The 17,955-nt window shown below is 44.0% G+C and overlaps 1 protein-coding gene, 1 non-coding gene and 1 pseudogene across 7 annotated transcripts in view; all 3 read right to left on the bottom strand.

Annotated features, from left to right (window-relative positions):
- DDR2 (discoidin domain receptor tyrosine kinase 2) overlaps positions 1–17,955 on the bottom strand; it is a 152,836-nt gene that overhangs the window by 78,571 nt on the left and 56,310 nt on the right. For 2 of the 6 annotated variants that reach the window (XM_008533319.2, XM_070608192.1), the window contains exon 1: positions 245–358. The exons of the other annotated variants lie outside the window; for them this stretch is intronic. The gene's annotated coding sequence lies outside the window, so the exon portion shown is untranslated. Of the gene's footprint in view, positions 1–244; positions 359–17,955 lie in introns of those variants that run through there. 6 annotated transcript variants of the gene reach the window in all.
- Positions 12,872–15,452, bottom strand: LOC139081680 (speedy protein C-like; annotated as a pseudogene).
- Positions 15,481–15,587, bottom strand: LOC139081683 (U6 spliceosomal RNA). The gene has a single exon (XR_011536887.1). It is a non-coding gene; the product is annotated as a U6 spliceosomal RNA (small nuclear RNA).

A 17,955-nucleotide genomic window follows, 5' to 3' on the forward strand; every position in this document is an offset into this window, starting at 1 on the left:
TTCAGCAAAAGGAGGAGGGGTGGGACGAGGCGAGGGCTCTGCGACAGGGCAATCTCAGCAGGCCAGTGGAGATTCTGGGCTACGAAGGACAGGGACTCAAGATCCAGAAATTGGGAAGTAAATTCTGGAGCCTCAAGCAGAGAATTAATCCAGTTAGACAAGCGGGGGCTTTCCACTGCAGAGGAAACTAGTGGCTGGGTACAAAGCGTGGGCAGGGAAGAAGGCTGTGGGACACATGGCCTACCTCTGATTTCAGCAGGAAGAGCTGGGCAAGCTGCAAGTGTGTGGGTGAGGAAGGAGAGGAAAGGGGCCTCTCTTAATAAGGCAGCGGTTTGGGCCCCTACCAGGAGGGTGTAGCTGTCAGTTTCATTTTGGGCTGGGGATTGGTGAGGTGCTTCTCCAGCAATCGCCCCCACCAAACGTGCATCCAATCAGTGTCATTTTTCAAACCCTCACCCTGCTTTGGCCAAGGAGGAAGCGACTAAAGCCAGAGGCTCAGGCCGAAAACAGGCGGGGGAGCCTGGAGCTCCATGGCAGTCTCGCCCCGGTCGGCCCCGGAGCTCATGAAATATGACACTGCGAGAGGGAAACTGAAGGAAGAGAGTCACAGCCAAACAAACACGCCCTCAGCCAGAGCACTGAGCCCAGAGGCCAGAGAGGGGGCTGCCGGCCCTTTGGGGAAAGAGGGCCGGCTGTTCCCTCTCCTTCTCTCTGGGATCACAGCTTCCTCAGCAGGCAGGAACTCTGTTTGCTCTGAAAGAATGCTCATCCACCCCACCCACAATTTAGAGATCTTCTTTTATGAACCCTTGCTTGGTGAAGCTTATTTTAGTGCTCTTTGGTGAAAAAGATATTATTTCAGTGTCTTCTATAGGTCAGATGCTCACATTTGCATAGAATCTGCCATCACTTGTCTCCTACCCTTTAACCAGGACTGGAGCATAATGGGTGGATGGTGACATGGATAGTCCACAGCAATAGATTGCCTAAAGTAAGATGCATTTAGCTCTAGAACGAGTTGGTTGATTTATTTTTCCGTATGGGAGGCAGTAGAGCCTAGGGATTAGGAGCCTTGCACATTTTGAATCAGAGGGAATGGGTTCATAGCTCAGCACTACCACTGACCTGCTGTGTAACCTGGGGCAAATCACTCAACCTCTCTGAGCCTTATTTTCTCATCCGTAAAATGGGGATATAATGGTATTGATCCTGTACAACTAAAAAAAAGAGAGAAGACTCCTAAAAGAGAAAGACAAAATGGATTCTGTGTGGCTAACCAGGACCTTAAAACAGAGTCAAGTGGCCATGCCAGGACCCAGGTGCAGTCACATACTCTGTTCTCAGAAAAACCCCAACTTGTGCCTGAAACTGAGCATTCCTTCGTGACAGATGGCCAGGAGCCTTGTATAGCTGATTTTAGAACACAGTATCTATAGGGGAACCAATAAATCAGAGGGCTTTCAAAACAACCCCTGCGGTCCACGGTTTTTGCCTTTTAAAGCTCTGCTTTTTCACACCCTCCCCGGAGCGTACTTTTGATTTCTTTCCAAGGCTGCATCTCCCCAGTTTGCAAACTGTATGAGCAATAAAGCTTTCCTAGCTAAATTCTTGCATTCCAGATATCTATTGTTGACAATCCTATATGACTGGTATTGGAATTAAATAAGATTTAATCTCTCTTTTGGGAATTATGTTAAGTGAAATAAGCCAGTTAAAGAAGGACAATCTCTGTATGACTTCAGTCATATGAGGAATTTAAAAATGTAGACAAAGAGAACAGATTAGTGGCTACCAGGGCATAGGTGGGGTGGGGGGTGGGCACAAAGGGTGAAGTGGTGCACCTACTATGCGACTGACAAACAATAATGTACAACTGAAATTTCACAAGATTATAACCTATCATTAACTCAATAATAATAATAATAAAAAAGAATAAAAGACCTAGGAATAAACTTAACCAAAGGAGTGAAAGATCTGTACACTGAAAACTAAAAAAATAAAAAATAAAAAATAAAAAATAAATAAGATTATCTTTCTTTCTTTTTTTTAAAAGATTTTAGTTTTCCTTTTTCTCCCCAAAGCCCCCTGGTACATAGTTGTATATTTTAGTTGTGGGTCCTTCTAGTTGTGGCACGTGGGACGCCACCTCAGCGTGGCTTGATGAGCGGTGCCATGTCCGCGCCCAGGATCGGAACCCGGGAAGCCCTGGGCTGCCGAAGAGGAGCGTGTGAACTTAACCACTCCGCCATGGGGTTGGTCCCCCATCCCCATTTTAAGACCCTGCTCCACGCCTCACACCTAGTGCGGATGTGGTGTCACTTCTCACCAGAGGCATAAACCCCGGGGGAAGAACAGCTTTCTTTTTCTCTCTTGTCTCCCTCACTCTCTCATCATGTTAAAAGCTTTCATTTCCATATGAAGGGGCTGTGACAAATTGGAAAGAATGTCCACCTGGCATGCCAAAAACTTGACAAAACTCATAAAGTTTGACTCAGAATTTTTTTTCTAGAAATTACGTCTCAACTCTAGAAATAAGTCACAATAATGATATTGTTCTGCAGTCAGAGCATGATATTTAGAGCTCGACATTTGAATTTTTTCACAGAGAGATTCAAAGTTCTATGAATTGAAACTTTACATACGATTGAGTGAAATAAGGTAATATTAAAATTTGAAAGATCCTATTTACGAGTTTGAGAAATTATGGAACACAAAAGTACCAGGAACCAGAACTTAAACACAAGGCTGGTCTGGCTTTTGTCAGTTAATGAATATCGTTTTGACTGTAAAATAGTTCTATTAATTATTAATAAAAATACTTCCAGACTCTTGTCGTATCACAGGGATCTAGCTCAACATGCATTCGTTTAATATTTATTGTGCAATTTCTAAATGTCAGGAACTGAGCTAAGAACTGGGACACAAAATAGCAACAGTTACCTCCCACTTGTGTGTTAGAGTTTATTGAGAGGTTCAGAAAAATAAAAAGCAATTACAGAATGATGTGAGACAGCAATGATGGGGTGACACAGGGTGCAAGGAGGCTCCCTTAGAAGGACACCTGGCTGACATTTAAGAGGCAGGAAACAATTCCCAGAATAAACAACATCTAAGCTAAGCCCTGTGGGATGAGCAGTCTGAAATGGGTAGGTGGGGAGGGAGAGGATGCTGGAGGAGAAGCACCCTCGTGTAGAAAGGTCCAGACACAGAAGACTCAGGGGAATCTGGGGAAACGCAATCATTTTGGTGTCTACTCCAGCATGGAGTGCCAGGCACAGGCAGCAAGAAATGAGACCACGGAGGAAAGCAGAAGTCTTGTGGGGCATCTACTCTGAGCACAAAGGGGAGGCCCATCAGAGGACCAAAAAGATGGGAAGTGGGCAGGCAGAGTTCAGAAACTGTTGTCCTGGTAGGCAACTGGGCAGATGGAGAAAAAGTAGAAAAATTAAGGGATGTTAGGTATGGAATCAAATGGATTGGTGATTTGGTTTGAAGACGAGGGTGAAGAAGACAGAGAGAAGCCAAGAAGGAGGCCCAAGTTTCTGGCTTGAGAAGCTGAGGCCCCATTCCAGGGCCTCTGCACTCACTGTTGACTCTGCCTGGAATGCTGTTCCCCCACGTACCTCCTAGGCTCACTCTGTTCTCCCCTCATTCGGGTGCTGCCTTATCACAGAGTCTCCTCCACCACCCTCTGTACAATAACTTCAAATCAGTGCCCAAATCCTTACCCCAGCTCCATCACTCTCCATCCTTTACCCGCTAATGTTACCTCATAGAATTTATCACCACTTGCCATTTTATGTATCTGTTTGTTCAATTGCCTTTCTGTCGCCATATGAGTTCCATGAGAGCTGCAATTTTTTTCTATTTTGTTCCCTGTTTTATCCTCAGTATTTAAAATAGCTCCTGGCATATGGTCACTCTCCATATATCTTTGTTTAATGACTAAATCCATTAAGATAGGAAACGATGAAAGAGAAAACACAAAAGTGGTCTAGAAAACCATACACTCATGTCTATTTCTAACACTTTCATTCAGAAGCTCCTTTGTTTTTTCAGTTAATGAAAATACAAGACACACAGAAAGGTACACAAACCATACACATATAGCTCAACGAATTATAACAGAATGAACATACCCACATCATCACTGCTCAGGGCAAGGAGGAAAGCATCATCAGAGTCTGCACACGACCCTCCCAATCCCTACCAGCTTTGCTCCTCCCCAAGGTAACAAGTAAACTGACTTCTAACCCCATAAATAGTTTTCCCTGCTTTCGAACTTTACATAAATGGAATAATTCCATCTGTATTCTTTTGTGTCTGGCCCACCTCATTCAACACTAGATTTGTGAGATTCATCCATGTTGTTATATAGAGTAACACTTCATTCTTTTTCATAGCCACATAGGATTCCGCTTTATGAGTGCTCCATAACTTATTTTCTACTATTGAGGAACGTCTGGATGTTTCCACTTTGGAGTCATTACTATTGATGCTGCTATGAACACTCCAGTACGTAACTTTAGGTGAGCATATGTATGTATTTTGGTGTGGGAAGGAGCTGTATATCTAAGACAATAATTGCTGAGACATTGAGTATGTATGTGTCCAATTTTACCAAATACTTCTGAAATGATTGCATCCATTTCCACTCTCAACAGCAATGTATGCTATTTTCCATTGCTCCAAATCCTCGACAAACTTGGTAGTGCAAGTCTATTTAATTTTAGCCATTTTGGTGAGTGAATAGTAGTATCTAATTTTCATTTCCCCAATGACTAGTGAAGATAAGCATTTTTTCATATGTACCACTTGGATATCCACTCTTGTGATGTTCTTGTTCAAGCCTCTTTCCCCCTTTTGTCTTTTTCTTAGTGATTTGCGAGGGTTCTTTATATGTTCTGAATGCAAGCCCTTTGTTGGTTATAAGTGCTGCAAATATTTTTTTCAGACTCTGCTGTTTGCCTTTCACTTTCTTAACAATGACTTTTGATGAACACAAATTCTTAACTTTGATGTAATCCACTTTATCAGTGTTCGTGCTTTCTGTGACTTGGAAGAGTTCCTGAAGGGGATGAGGAAAGCAGAGAAATGGAGATGAGCGGAAAGTGCTTTCCAAATGGGGAGAGTGGTGTGAGCCAAGGCAAGAATATGTTCCCAAGACTGGGCTGGACTGGCCAGAGTGGAGAGTTGGTGTCGGTTAGTGTGGGAGAAAAGGTTAGCCAGGTAAGGTGAGGCTAGACTGCAAGGGACCTTAAAGTCAGGCCAAGGTGTCTCTCCTCGAGCTTAAGACAATGGGGATGCTCTGAAAGTCCCTGTCTCCACCTACCTACAGGCTTTCCTTACACATCTTTACTCTCCCTGCAGCTCCCCATGTGGATGTGCCCACCATGGAACTGAATCACTGTCCTCCATGACACCTTGCCCCCTTGTACATCCTTCTATCTCTGCCCTTATCATACTGCATTGCAATTTATCTATGTCCTAGTTTAAACTGACAACTTTTTGAAAGCAGACATTGGCAGTAGAGTACAGGACCAGCTTGCATAGGCTATGAGAGCTGACTAGAAAATTTTCAAGACTTCTGCAAGCAGGTTGACACCATGTTGGTAGCTTGAAATCAACCACGGTAAGAGTATTCTTACACTATGGAAATCAGCAAATGCCACAAATCAGGGTTCCCCCTGCCCCCACAGAGCCCATTGTTAAACATTTGCAAGGATGTCGCTAGACACTGGTCTTATTCATCTCTATACACCTGCCACTAAGCATAGCGCCTGCACCAACATTTGTTGAATTAAATTACATTTTTTCACAACACCTATCACTCCTTTAAAAACCCAAGCAAATAAATTCTTCCAATAATAATTAGACATTATCCTAAGTGAAATAAACCAGACACAGAAAGATAAGTACCGCAGGATTCCACTTATATGAGGTATTTAAAATAGTCAGATTCATAAAATCAAAGACTGGGATGGTGGTTACCAGGGGCTGGGAGAAAAGGGAAGTGGGGAGCTATTAATCAACAGGCAAAAAGTTGCAGTTAGGGAAGATGATTATGCTCTAGAGATCTGCCGTCTGACACTGCGCCTACAGTCAACAATAACGCATTGTGCATTCAAATCTGTTAAAAAGATAGATCTCATGTTAAGTGTTCTTGTCAAAATAAAAAAAATTTAGAGAATCCTGCTCTCTACTCCTTCAGCACAACCAGCAGGTACGTCGTGCTCATTTACTCTGCACGGTGACACCATCGCTGAGAGTTTCTAAATGAGTCCCTGAAGCATTTAGAGGACATGAAGGTAACGCATAACCAAGTGCAAGGCACTGTGTTGGAGAAGCCAGTCCTTCCAGAGCCCCGTCTTCAGGGAGCACTTATAAGCCAGTTGGTGTTCCTAAGAGGTCTGTGAAGCATCATTCCCCATGCAAATCTCAAAGTAAAAACAGCCCAGACCTTTCCTAGAGCCAAAAGCTCAGGTAACTCATAAAGCCACCAAATGAGGAGGAGCCCGTGGGCCTGCTGTGCCAGACACACGGACAAGTCCCTCGGCGTTCCTCCATAAACAGGACGCGAAAATGTCAGAGGATGAGAGAGCTCGTGACTCACAACAATGCCCTGGTGGGGGAAAGAGGTTTTCAGTAAAAGGAATGAGTAAAGTTTTGTTTGCCATACAAACCCAAGAGCTAAAACCTGGTGAAAGAATGAACACAAATTAAATAGACGCAACCCCAGTGTTTTAAAGCAATTAAAATTTAACTGTAGATCCCTTTGTTGTTAGAGTGAGAATACCATCCCAATGATTCTTAACCGAAAGAATACCCGGTCTTATGGGGGCAGTGTATCGGAATCCCCCTAGGGGTAGGAACGAGGGCCTGTGTGATTTAAACAAAAATTACTCACTAGTATAATTGCTTTAATTTATTTTTAGTCATGGCATTTCACTCACTTAAAAATTTCAAAGAACATTAGGGAAGGCGTAATGTTTTGTGTTTATAAAAAGAGACATGGGCTTTCAAAAGGATGAGAAATTTGTTTTTTGTTTTGTTTTTCGGTGAGGAAGATTGGCCCTGAGCTAACATCTGTTGCCAATCTTCATCTTTTTGCTTGAGGAAGATTGTCCCTGACGTAGCATTTGTGCCAGTCTTCCTCTGTTTTGTATGTGAGATGCCGCCACAGCACAGCCTGATGAGCAGTGGTGTGTATGTCTAAATTTGGGATCCAAACCCTCAAACCCAGGCCACCAAAGCAGAGCACATGAACTTAACTACTACACCACTGGGCCGAGCCAAAGAAATGTTTTTAATATATTTTAGTTCTCCTCTTTTATAGATGACGAAACTGACAATTCCACTGTAAACTATACGAGCACGACCAAGTCTGTCTTATCAACCAGTATGTGCCCAGAGCTAACAATGCCTGGCTCATGGTAGGTATGCTATAAATAGTTGTTGAATGAATGAATGAGAAGCAGAGAAATGGTGAGACTTGGCCAGCATTACTCATGTTGACATTCTGGCAGAGCCGGCATGAGTGTCCTAACCCCAAGTCCAACTGTCTTTCGACGCTGGAGTGGTGGTTAATTAAGAACATGAACTCTGGAGCCAGACTGCCTCGGTTCCTATGCCAGCCCCACCACTTACTAGCAGTGTGACTGCGAGCTCGTTATATAACAGCCCCGAACCTCAACTTCCTCTTCTATAAAATGGGGTTAATTATAGTCCACACCCAGAGAGGAGTTATGAGCACAAAGTGAAGAAACACATGGAAGGTGTTTAGAAAATGCCCGGGGGCCGGCCCCGTGGCCGAGTGGTTAAGTTCGCGTGCTCCGCTGCTGTGGCCCAGGGTTTCACTGGTTCAGATTCCGGGCGCAGACATGGCACCGCTCATCAGGCCACAGTGAGGTGGCATCCCACATGGCACAACTAGAGGGACCCACAACTAATATATGCAACTATGTACTGGGGGACTTTGGGGAGAAGAAGGAAAAATTTTTAAAAAAATAAAATCTTTAAAAAAAAGAAAGTGCCCAGCTCACAGGATGTGCTCAATATACAATGGCCATTTTGATACCACAAATGATCACATGGGACTAAATGATTTTAGTCCCTAATGGCTCAGCGTTGTCTTCTGTGTTCTTGAAAAGCTCTTTGAAAAATGAACTTGAGACAAAACATTGAAGCATTACTTATAAACGACACTTTACATTTTCCAGAAGACCATCAACTTCAAGTAAACCCAAAGACTACCAAAAACCTAAATAATTGACACCAATGAGACAGTCTTTGAGGGAAGTCCCATGTTTATCCCCTATAAATTCTAGCAGAGGAGAGGAGGCACGGGTGGCCAAGAGCACGGATGCTGGGCCTTAACTGTCTAGGTTCAAATCCTAATTCCTCCGTTTGTTTACTGAATGACCTGGAGCAAATTATTTGCCCTCTCTGTGCCTATGCTTCTTCAATTGTAAAATGGGTTCAATAACTGCACCCATCAATTTGGTCACGGTGAGGGCTAAACAGTGACAGGCACTTTGAAAGCGCTACAAGTATTAGCTGTCACCACACACAATCGACACCCACATGAATTCATATCAGTCACTATGATTTCGGCTACACAGCAGAGTGTGTTGCTGTCCTGCCATTGGCTATCCTTGCAGCAGTTGGTCACATTGCAACTGGCACCTGAGCCCTGGTCCCAACCCATAGCGCAGCCCTGACACCAGCTGGAAGAGATGCACAGAACAATACACAAAGCCAACACTGGTTACTGGAACAAAGTCCAGCCAACCAGACTGAATTAAGCAACTCGGGTCACACAACAAAAGTGTGGGCAATTTCCTGGCAGAATATTGGGACAGGATCACATGGGCCTGGGACTTCATCATCAGTGGAGACAAAGCCACGAGATACTCACTCATTGACAAGAGTCTGACAGGACATGGTAGTTAAGTTTGCGTGCTCGGCTTCAGTGGCCCAGGGTTCACAGGTTCAGATTTCGGGCACAGACATACACACCACTCATCAAGCCAGGCTGTGGCAGCGTCTCACATACAAAGTGGAAGAAGACTGGCACAGATGTTAACCCAGGGACAATCTTCCTCGAGCAAAAAAGAGGAGGATTGACAACAGATGTTAGCTCAGGGCCAATCTTCCTCACCAAAAAAAAAAAAAAAAAAAAAGAGCCAGAGCTAGCGTCACAGCCAGAACCAGCCAAGCTACACTCATCAGGTTCTGAGGGACACACTGGGAGCTAAGCACTCTCAGGTTACCTTCCCACCGCTCTGTACTTTCCTGAACCTTCTCCAGCCAGTGTTCTGGCCACCACTGTAACAACTCAGTTCAACCCAGGACAGCTTTGGGATTATCATGTCTAGTGACGCACCCTGGACACCCCTCCTCCATGAGTCACAGCAGAGTCTTTCTTACAGACAGATTCATAACCCACACACAGCTCAGATTTTTAATAGAGAGAGTGTATAAATGCTTTTCAACTAACAGAGCTTAAAATCAATACCCTTGTAGATTTTATAGAGCCAGTGGGGTGTTGTGGTTAAAAGCTTAGGCTCTAAAACCAGGCACTGCCTCAGTTCAAATCTTGGGCAAACTACTTATTTGTCTCGGGTGAGATACTTCACCTCTTTGTCCCTCAGTTGCCTTATCGATAAAGTATAACAATTATGTCTACCTCACATGGCTTCCGTGAGGCTAAATGAGGTGACGTGTAAAATACTCAGAAGTATCTGACAAATGGTAAGCACTATACACATGCCAGCTTTGATTAGCATACTCCTGGCGCTGAGTGGTACAGGTATCTGTGCAAACGAAGGGAAAGGAGACACGAAGAAGAAGTCACACGCTGAACAGAACAAAAGATGGTGCCCATTTGTGTGTGCCGGCACTTGCCTGGAGAAATACGTGTCTCACTTGTTTCACTCTGAACCCTTGCTCAACTATTCCTATTGGTCAAAGTCACTTAGAACCTATCCAATGCAAAGGTTCTTTCAACTGCCTCCATCCTTCGCTTGCATAACACTAGAGTCGCGAATCAATCTCATTCAAACTTTCCAAAACAATCACCTTTGTAGTGAGTCAGCCTGGAAACTTTCAGAAGATTGGGTTGCAGTTTCAAAAAGCTGTGAGTGAAAACACCAGATGCTCACCTACATCATGTCTCACTTCTCTGATTGCACCGACAGATGAAAGGGCACCCACAAAACGATCTCCCCATTAGCCCATTAATGCTTAGTGTGTGTACCCTAAATACTCATTATTAATTGCCGGATTGGGTACGTAACTGCATTAGGGCCAGAATTGATGAGGTGGAGGTCTTAGAATTCAACGTCTCTCCTGTCCCCAGTCTGACCCAAGCAATATGACCTGTGCATCAGGCGTTTCCTCCATCCCCTCCAGAAACCTGGGTCATAAGACAGCACAGGTCAGAGTGTCATTAACAGTATCATGGTCAGTTAAAAGCAAAACTAAGACTAGAACATCCAGGGCTACTGGCTGCAAGATCAGAGCTCTTTTCCTAGGACAGCTGGGAAAACCTCTAAAGATTATAATATATAGAACTGAAAATAAATATTAAATTAAAATTAAATATTAATTAAATATTAAAACTAAATATTAAAATTAAATAAAACAAAATTTTTTAAAACCTCAAAACAAAGCAATATTGCTAATCTACCACGGTCATTTCTGGAAATAAGGCGTGAGCTCTCAACATCGCTAGGGAGAGTCTGATAATTGGCACCGAACTTACAGAGGCTGGCAAAGCAAGCTGACCAGTGGTGCCATTTTGTGGTCATCGTGGCCACACTTGTTCGTAAGCTTACAAAGAGGCTACTGGGCACACAGGAAAGAGCAAGCCTTTGTCAGTATTCCTGGTCCAGGCAGTGACTTGCCTCCTTTTCCTTCCACCCTTTCTAGGGTACCTTTGAGGGACATCAGAGAGTGCAACTCGCCTCATAGGAACATAGTAAGACCACTTTACCAGACGTGAAATGAACACAGCGGCAGGAGGAGAAGAGACGAGAACAGCCCGAAGACTGGCAGCTTCATTGTCTTCTCCTTGCTGTATATCTTCCCACTTTCTACCCTGTCAGGAGGCCTCCTGTGCCCCCAACCGGAACTTTCACCTTATGTGGATAACATTAACAACAGAAAATGAGCTTAATGTGGTCAGCTTCCGAAATATGGCCAGGAGGCTGAAATCAACTTAATCCAACAAATTTGTGTCATCATCACCAACAACAAGAATGATAAATGTTTATTGAGGACCTATAGGAAGCTCCAGGTACTCTTACTGGTCTGTCGGGGAAACAAGATGAATAGAACACAGTCCCTCTTTAGTTACTATTTGCCTACACCATCTGGTGCTGAACAGAATGCCTGGTGTGTGTACTCTACATCATCTGGGTACAAATCCTAGCTCTGCCATTTAATAGCCACGTGACCTTCAGCAAATCACTAAGCCTCTCTCTGCTTCAGTTTCTAGCTCTATAAAATGGGGATAATGATAAAGCCTTCTTCATAGGATGGCTGCAAGGGTTGACTAGATCAAAGTGCTTAGAAAAGTGGCTGCTACAGAAAAAGTGTTCAATAAATACTATTATTAAGCTTCCATAGTATTTACGTCAATAAAAGCAGTCTCTTCATTTATGCAGCATCCTGTCTCTTCAGATATTAGAGCTGGAAGGACACCAGCCACCATACAGTTCAGCCTCCTCTGTGCACAGATAAGAATGAGGTTCAGGGACACCAGTTGACCTGTCCACAATTATATACCTTGTCAACAGGGGCCCTGGGATTAGACCCAGGCCCCTCACCCAGGTCTTCAAACTGCCTCTCAGTCTAATAAACTACTTTATAAATCACTCTGCTGACTCTCCTCGAAACATATTTGTATTTTAGTGCCTCAAATAAAGAAATGAATAATGGTAAGAGTATTGTGGCAACAGCACCATGACCGATATATGGAGAAATTACTTTAAGGCAGAGGGCCCCTGAGTGTCTCAGTCCATTGGTACATTAGACGAAAGAACACAATTATTTCTGATTTGCTCTGTTCTAAATGTATTTCATGCATAAAAGCTCAGCATAAATTATTTCTTCAAATCTTCACAGCAGTCCTATGAGATAGGTATTCCTCTAATTATCCTGAAGAGAAAACCAAGGCACGAAGCAGTTAAACAATATGTCCACCATCACATTTAATAAATGGTGAGGTTGTGATTTCAATCCAGGCAATCTGCCTTTAGAATTTGTACTTCTAACCACTAGCTGAACTGCCTCACTAGCTTGAGAGGGAAAAGTTCTTGTGGCCCAGTTCAAGTCTGGGTGTTATTGACATCTATATATTTTAAATTTTCTTGCTTGCTTTTAACCATGAGAAGTTATGGTAGTAATCAAATAAGGTGGCATTGGTGCTAAGAGTGCTGTTAGTCTGTATGTGTGTGAGTGTGTGTGTGTGTGAGTGAGTGTGTGCACACATGTGTATCTGTGCATCTGTGTTCCACGTATATGGCTTTCAAAGCTCCCAGTATCCACACAACATGAATTTACGTATAATCCTCTTCGGGTGGTTGGTTGTTGGTTGGTTGAATCATTTCAAGATCTTTCTGCCCACACAAGCAGAAGTGTTCTATTGGGAAACAAAGCATCTATCTTTGAACATTTCTTAAATTACTATAAAATCTCTTATTCAGAGACATTCTCAGAAGATCAAATAGCCAGAACTTTGGGCCTTAGAGAACTCTAAAAACAGCTCCCCAAAAATGAGTCCCACTCCTCATGCCCCTTAAGGAGTCCAAATGAAGAACTGACGGTGTTAGTCAGGAAGAAAGAAACCAAATTACAAACAAATAAATTATACTAAAGCTCTTGAAATTTGACTTTGAGTGCACACAGTTGAGTTCTCATGATGTTGAGGTCTATTATTAACATCAATCAATGTAGTCACTCTTTTAGCTTGTAGAATTCTTCATGCAAAAGGAAAGAAAGGCATTTTGTCATCCCTTGTCAAACAGAGAGTTGCAAGGAAGAGAGGCCAGGGTTTCCCCATTAAATAGAAGTGGAAACTGAGATGGGAAAAGGTAAGTGATTTAGACCCAGAGAATCAAAGACTTTTAGAATGGAATAAGTCACTTGTCCACGGCCACATAGCAAGTGAATAGTAGTCTTGGGACCTAAACTTGGGCCTCCTGACTCTGAGTCTAGAGCTGTTTTGCAGAATAAAGCCACACAGAGGCATAATTATGTAGGTCTATTTCTGGATTCTCCATTGTCTTCCTTTGATCTATGTGTCTATTCTTTTTATCTAAAGAACCACACAGTCTTGATTACTGTAGCAATACAAGTCTTCAAATAGGGTAGACTGATTCCTCACTCTTTATTGTTCCTTTTCAAAATTGTTCTAGTTATTATAGTTCCTTGACCTGTCCAACTAAATTTTAAAATAATTTGGCCTATTTTCACAAAAAGAATTTTTTGCTAAGATTTCAATAGGAATTGTGTTAAACCTGTGCATTAATTTGGGGAGAATTGGCATCTTTGCTATATTGAACCTTCCAATCCACGAACATAGTATGTCTCTCCATTTATTTAGCTCTTCTTTTGATTTCTTTCCTCAGGTTTTAAAATTTTCAGCATACAAGTTCTGTGCATGTTTTACTAAATTTACACAAATATTTTTGAGTGATAAATGGCATTGTGTTTTTAATTTTGGTGTCTGCATGTTCATTGCTAGTATACAAAACTACAACTGATTTTTGTACCCTATGAGCTTGTTCAGCTTGTATCCTGTGACTTTGCTGAACCCACTTATTGGTTCTAGGAGGGGTTCTTGTGTAGATTTTTGAGATTGTGTATGTAGGCAATCATGTCAACTTCAAATTTAGTTTTACTTCTTCCTTTCCAATCTGTATACCTTTATTTCTTTTTTTGCAATGGCTAGACTTCCAGTACTATGTTGAATAAGAGTGTCACAAGCAGACATCCTTGCCTTGATCCCAGTCTTAAGGAGAAAGTCTTCAGTATTTCATCATTAAGTATGCTGTTAGCTGTAAATTTTTTTAGATGCTCTTACAGAGTTCAGGTAATTCCCCTCTATTCCTACCTCCTGAGAGTTTTTATCATGAGTGGGTGTTGGATTTTGTGAAATTCTTTTTCTGCATCAATTAATATGATCATATGATTTTTCATATTGAACTGCCCTTGCATACCTGAAATAAATCCTACTTAGCTGTAGTGTACAATTTTTATTGTTATAGCCTATTTGCTAATATTTTGTTGAGAATTTTCACATCTATTATTATAGCCACTCTTGCTCTCTATCGGTTAATATTTGCATAATATACCTTTCTTCATCCTTTTTCTTTCAACATGTCTGTATCATTATATTTGAAGTGACTTTCTTTTTTTTTTTCACAGCTGGTGTCCTGTGGACACAAGTTCATTAGAGGGAGCCCTGGTCTGAGTGGGGACAACTTGCAGGTTGGGAGAAGGGGGAGGAGGCATGGGCAGCACTGCCAGCCTGAGGCCTGTATGACAGGAGGCCAGGGGGGCCACAGCCAGTAGAGCATTGGGTCAGTGGGCAAGCCAGCAGGCTGCCCTTCAGCCTGCAAGCGAGTGTCAGTGCCCAGAGCACTGTGAAGGCTTTGGGAAAATGTGGAGGGTGTAGGTGCCTGGCTCCAGTTGCAGCTGCAGGGGCAGGATGATGAGGAAGCCCCTACTCCAGGGGTCTTCAGGCACTGAGAGACAGGCTTAGGAGGGAGAGTAATGCCACTCAGGGTCTGGGGAAGGGCAAGGGGTGGGGGTGGTGGCAGCAGCGGCTGCGGTGAGGGAGCAAGGCAGAGAGGGAACAGTAGGGTGGTGAGAGGCCAAGGCCTTGGGGGAGGAGAACCTGGGCCTTTGGACTGCTCCTCTGAGCTCTGCCATGGTGGGGGCACTGCTCCCAAGTCCAGGCTCAGTGGGACGGCTCCTTGGCCATGACCTCCTCCCAGCACTGGCGGTTCACAACAGCCTGGAAGCCCATCCACGCCCACAGCTTGACCCTCTGGTGCAGGAAGTCTGACATGCAATGACACCAATCTTTGCCCAGGGACCACGGGAAAATCACACATTTGGAGTCCTCCAGGCCCTCCTCCATGTCATTTGCAAGGTACAGTACCAAGAACAGGTTGCTGTGGATATAGTTACTGAGCTTCAGGTTGGCACGCTGGAAGTAGACCAGCACCACGGCAGGAGATACCTATGCAAAATCTGGAAACAGGGAGCTTTGGAGAGGAATTCCTGGAGGAAACTGTGCTCCAGAAGGCTGAGGGAGGCCTGGAGCTCCTGGTGCTGGCGGGAACGGAGAGACCCCCTGCCCATGCCTTGACAGCTCCAGCCCCCATCTTCACCTGGGTGGCAACCACAGGGACACTGGCAGGGTCTTGGGTGTCACTCATCTCATAGGGGGTGGGGGCAGGAGGCGTGAAAACTATGGAGCACTTCACTAATTTGTGTGTCGTCCTTGCTCAAGGGCCATGCTAATCTTCTCTGTATTGTTCCAATTTTAGTATACGTGCTGCCCAAGCGAGCACTGAAGCGAGTTTCTTATAGATAGCATATTAGACAGTTGGGTCGTGTTTTTAAAGCACTCTGCTAATCTTTGTTATGTTTATAGGTTCAAAATAGTTAAAATATCAGCAATTACGTGTCTTTCAATCTAATGTGTTAGCTCTTTGAATCTTCAATACAATATCGTCAAAACCCCCCAAATATACCCATTTTACAGATTAGGAAACCAAAACACATTTGCCTAAGTTAACACATCCAGATGTTAGTGGAGTCGGAATTTGAACCCAGTCTGACTCCCACATGCCTGCTTGCACCCGCTATGCTTCACCAGCCTGAGCTAGGCAGCAAGCAGGTTGCCTAGTTCCTACGCCTGGTGTTGTTTGGCACACACTGTACAAATTCTAACAGGTCCACCTGCTCAGGGAGCTTCAGTCCCACTAGGGAGAGAAGTGAACCTCCAGTTCACCAGCTAGTCCTTTGGCGTGATACCATGCGCAGCCATGAATGCCAGTTCGTAACTGGCTGCTGCTGGTTTGGGCAGGCAGGGGGAAATAGTGCTCTCCTTATGATCCCAGAGGGCCTGAGCAAAAGAGGCCAAAATCATTGGTAGGCCAAGTGCCCCAGGGAGAGTCTCCGGCCAATTAAAAAAGAAGAGGCATACTTCAGCCTGAGCCAACAAAGCAGCAGTGTCCAGCTCCAGTGAGGCCCACCAAGATAAACACTGACCCCCACCCTCACCCTCACCGTGAATAGGGCACAGGGCAGCGCCTTGGGTCTGGTCCAAAGCAGACACACAGACACATCCAGGAGCCTCATGGGGTTATAGCTCAAGGCTATCCTGGATTTGGCAAGAGTCCCCTGAATGTTCCAAGGGGGACCCAAAATTAACCTTCCTTCCTTGAAACGAAGCAGCTAATAAGATGACTCAGGGCAGAAGAGTGGAGTTTCACACTCTTGGCTCTCTTCAGCTGTGAACACCCCTATGCTGGGACCATTCACTCTCCTACCACCCCCCTCATCTATGCAGGGTCTCCTGGGATCTAGGTGGGCTTGAGTGACTTAGTTAATGAAAATAGGAGGACAAAATGATCTGGTAAATGACCCCTGTCACCACAGAGAGGACAGGACCTGGGGAACCAGCATAAAGAAAAATAGTTAGCAAAGAGTCTCAATCAATCCACGATTGTAAATTGTATAAATCAGTCAACCAAATTCCAATCAAAGACCCCATAGAGGAGATTTCACCCTGAGTCCCTGGAAAGCTTTTGCCCGTGTCAAGGCTGAGCACAGTACATGTTAAACAAGCTGATGCTGTCATTGTGTGACGGTAATCTCTCTTACAAAAGCTAGAAAACAAAGCCGGAAAGGTTAAGACACTTTCTCAAGGTCATCCAGCAAACAGGGAAGCAGGATTCAGGCTTAAAGTCTGGTTTCTACCACTCTCCATAACAGAAACAGACTCCAGTGATCACATTCGTAGGATGCAACACTCTCCTCCCAAAAACGAAGCCAGACTGACTTCCCTGAGGATAGTCAGCAAGTCTTTGACTGAACCAAGAGCAGCACTTGAGTTTTCTTAAAAATGTCTAGCTCTGTAATTTTTATTTTATAAAATTTTGTCTTTATAGAAAAAGACTGGAATATGTTCATCTGACAGGATTATGAGTAAAGTCCTCTTCCCCAAAAAAGAAACCTTCTCCAAGATTGGGTTGTACTATTTTTACACTTTTTTTTTTTTTTTTGCTGAGGAAGATTCACCCTGAGCTAACATCTGTGTCAATTGTCCTCTATTTTGTATGTGGGTCACCACCACAGCATGGCTGATGAGTAGTGTATGTCTGTGCCCGGGATCTGAACCCATGAACCCGGGCTGCCGAAGCAGAGTGTGCCAAACCCAACCACTAGGCCATGGGGCCGGCCCCTACACTTTTTTTAAAGGGAGTCTGTTTCCCCAGTGTTGTTCTAAATATGTCTGAGGCCTTCAACAAGGAAACACTAGCTGGGGAGCATCGCTCTTCTTAAGAACATGCCTCGGCAATGCAGGAACCATCACAACAAAAATTTACCCAAGTCCTTGACGTAAAAAATAAGACATTGATCTGCATCTTTAAGAATTTTCATGTTCCTCCTTCAATATCGAATTCCCTCAAGGCCTCCCCTTTCCTCCCAGGTCTCCAGGACTCTCAGACTCCGCTGAGCTCCCCTGACCGAGTCCAACCAGGAGATTAGTGGCTGGGGCAGTTTCTCCACCTCACTGGTCTTTGAACACAACCTGCTTTGTCACCTGAGGGACTCCTACAGAAACTGTGCCGCTGTTCAAGGGGACATGGCTTGACAGGGAGACATAAAGTCACGCCTGGATCCATCCATCCTCCGGGCCAATGATGAGCA

This window comes from Equus przewalskii, unplaced genomic scaffold (genome assembly GCF_037783145.1).
Source record: "Equus przewalskii isolate Varuska unplaced genomic scaffold, EquPr2 ChrUn-5, whole genome shotgun sequence".
Lineage (NCBI taxonomy): Eukaryota > Metazoa > Chordata > Mammalia > Perissodactyla > Equidae > Equus > Equus przewalskii.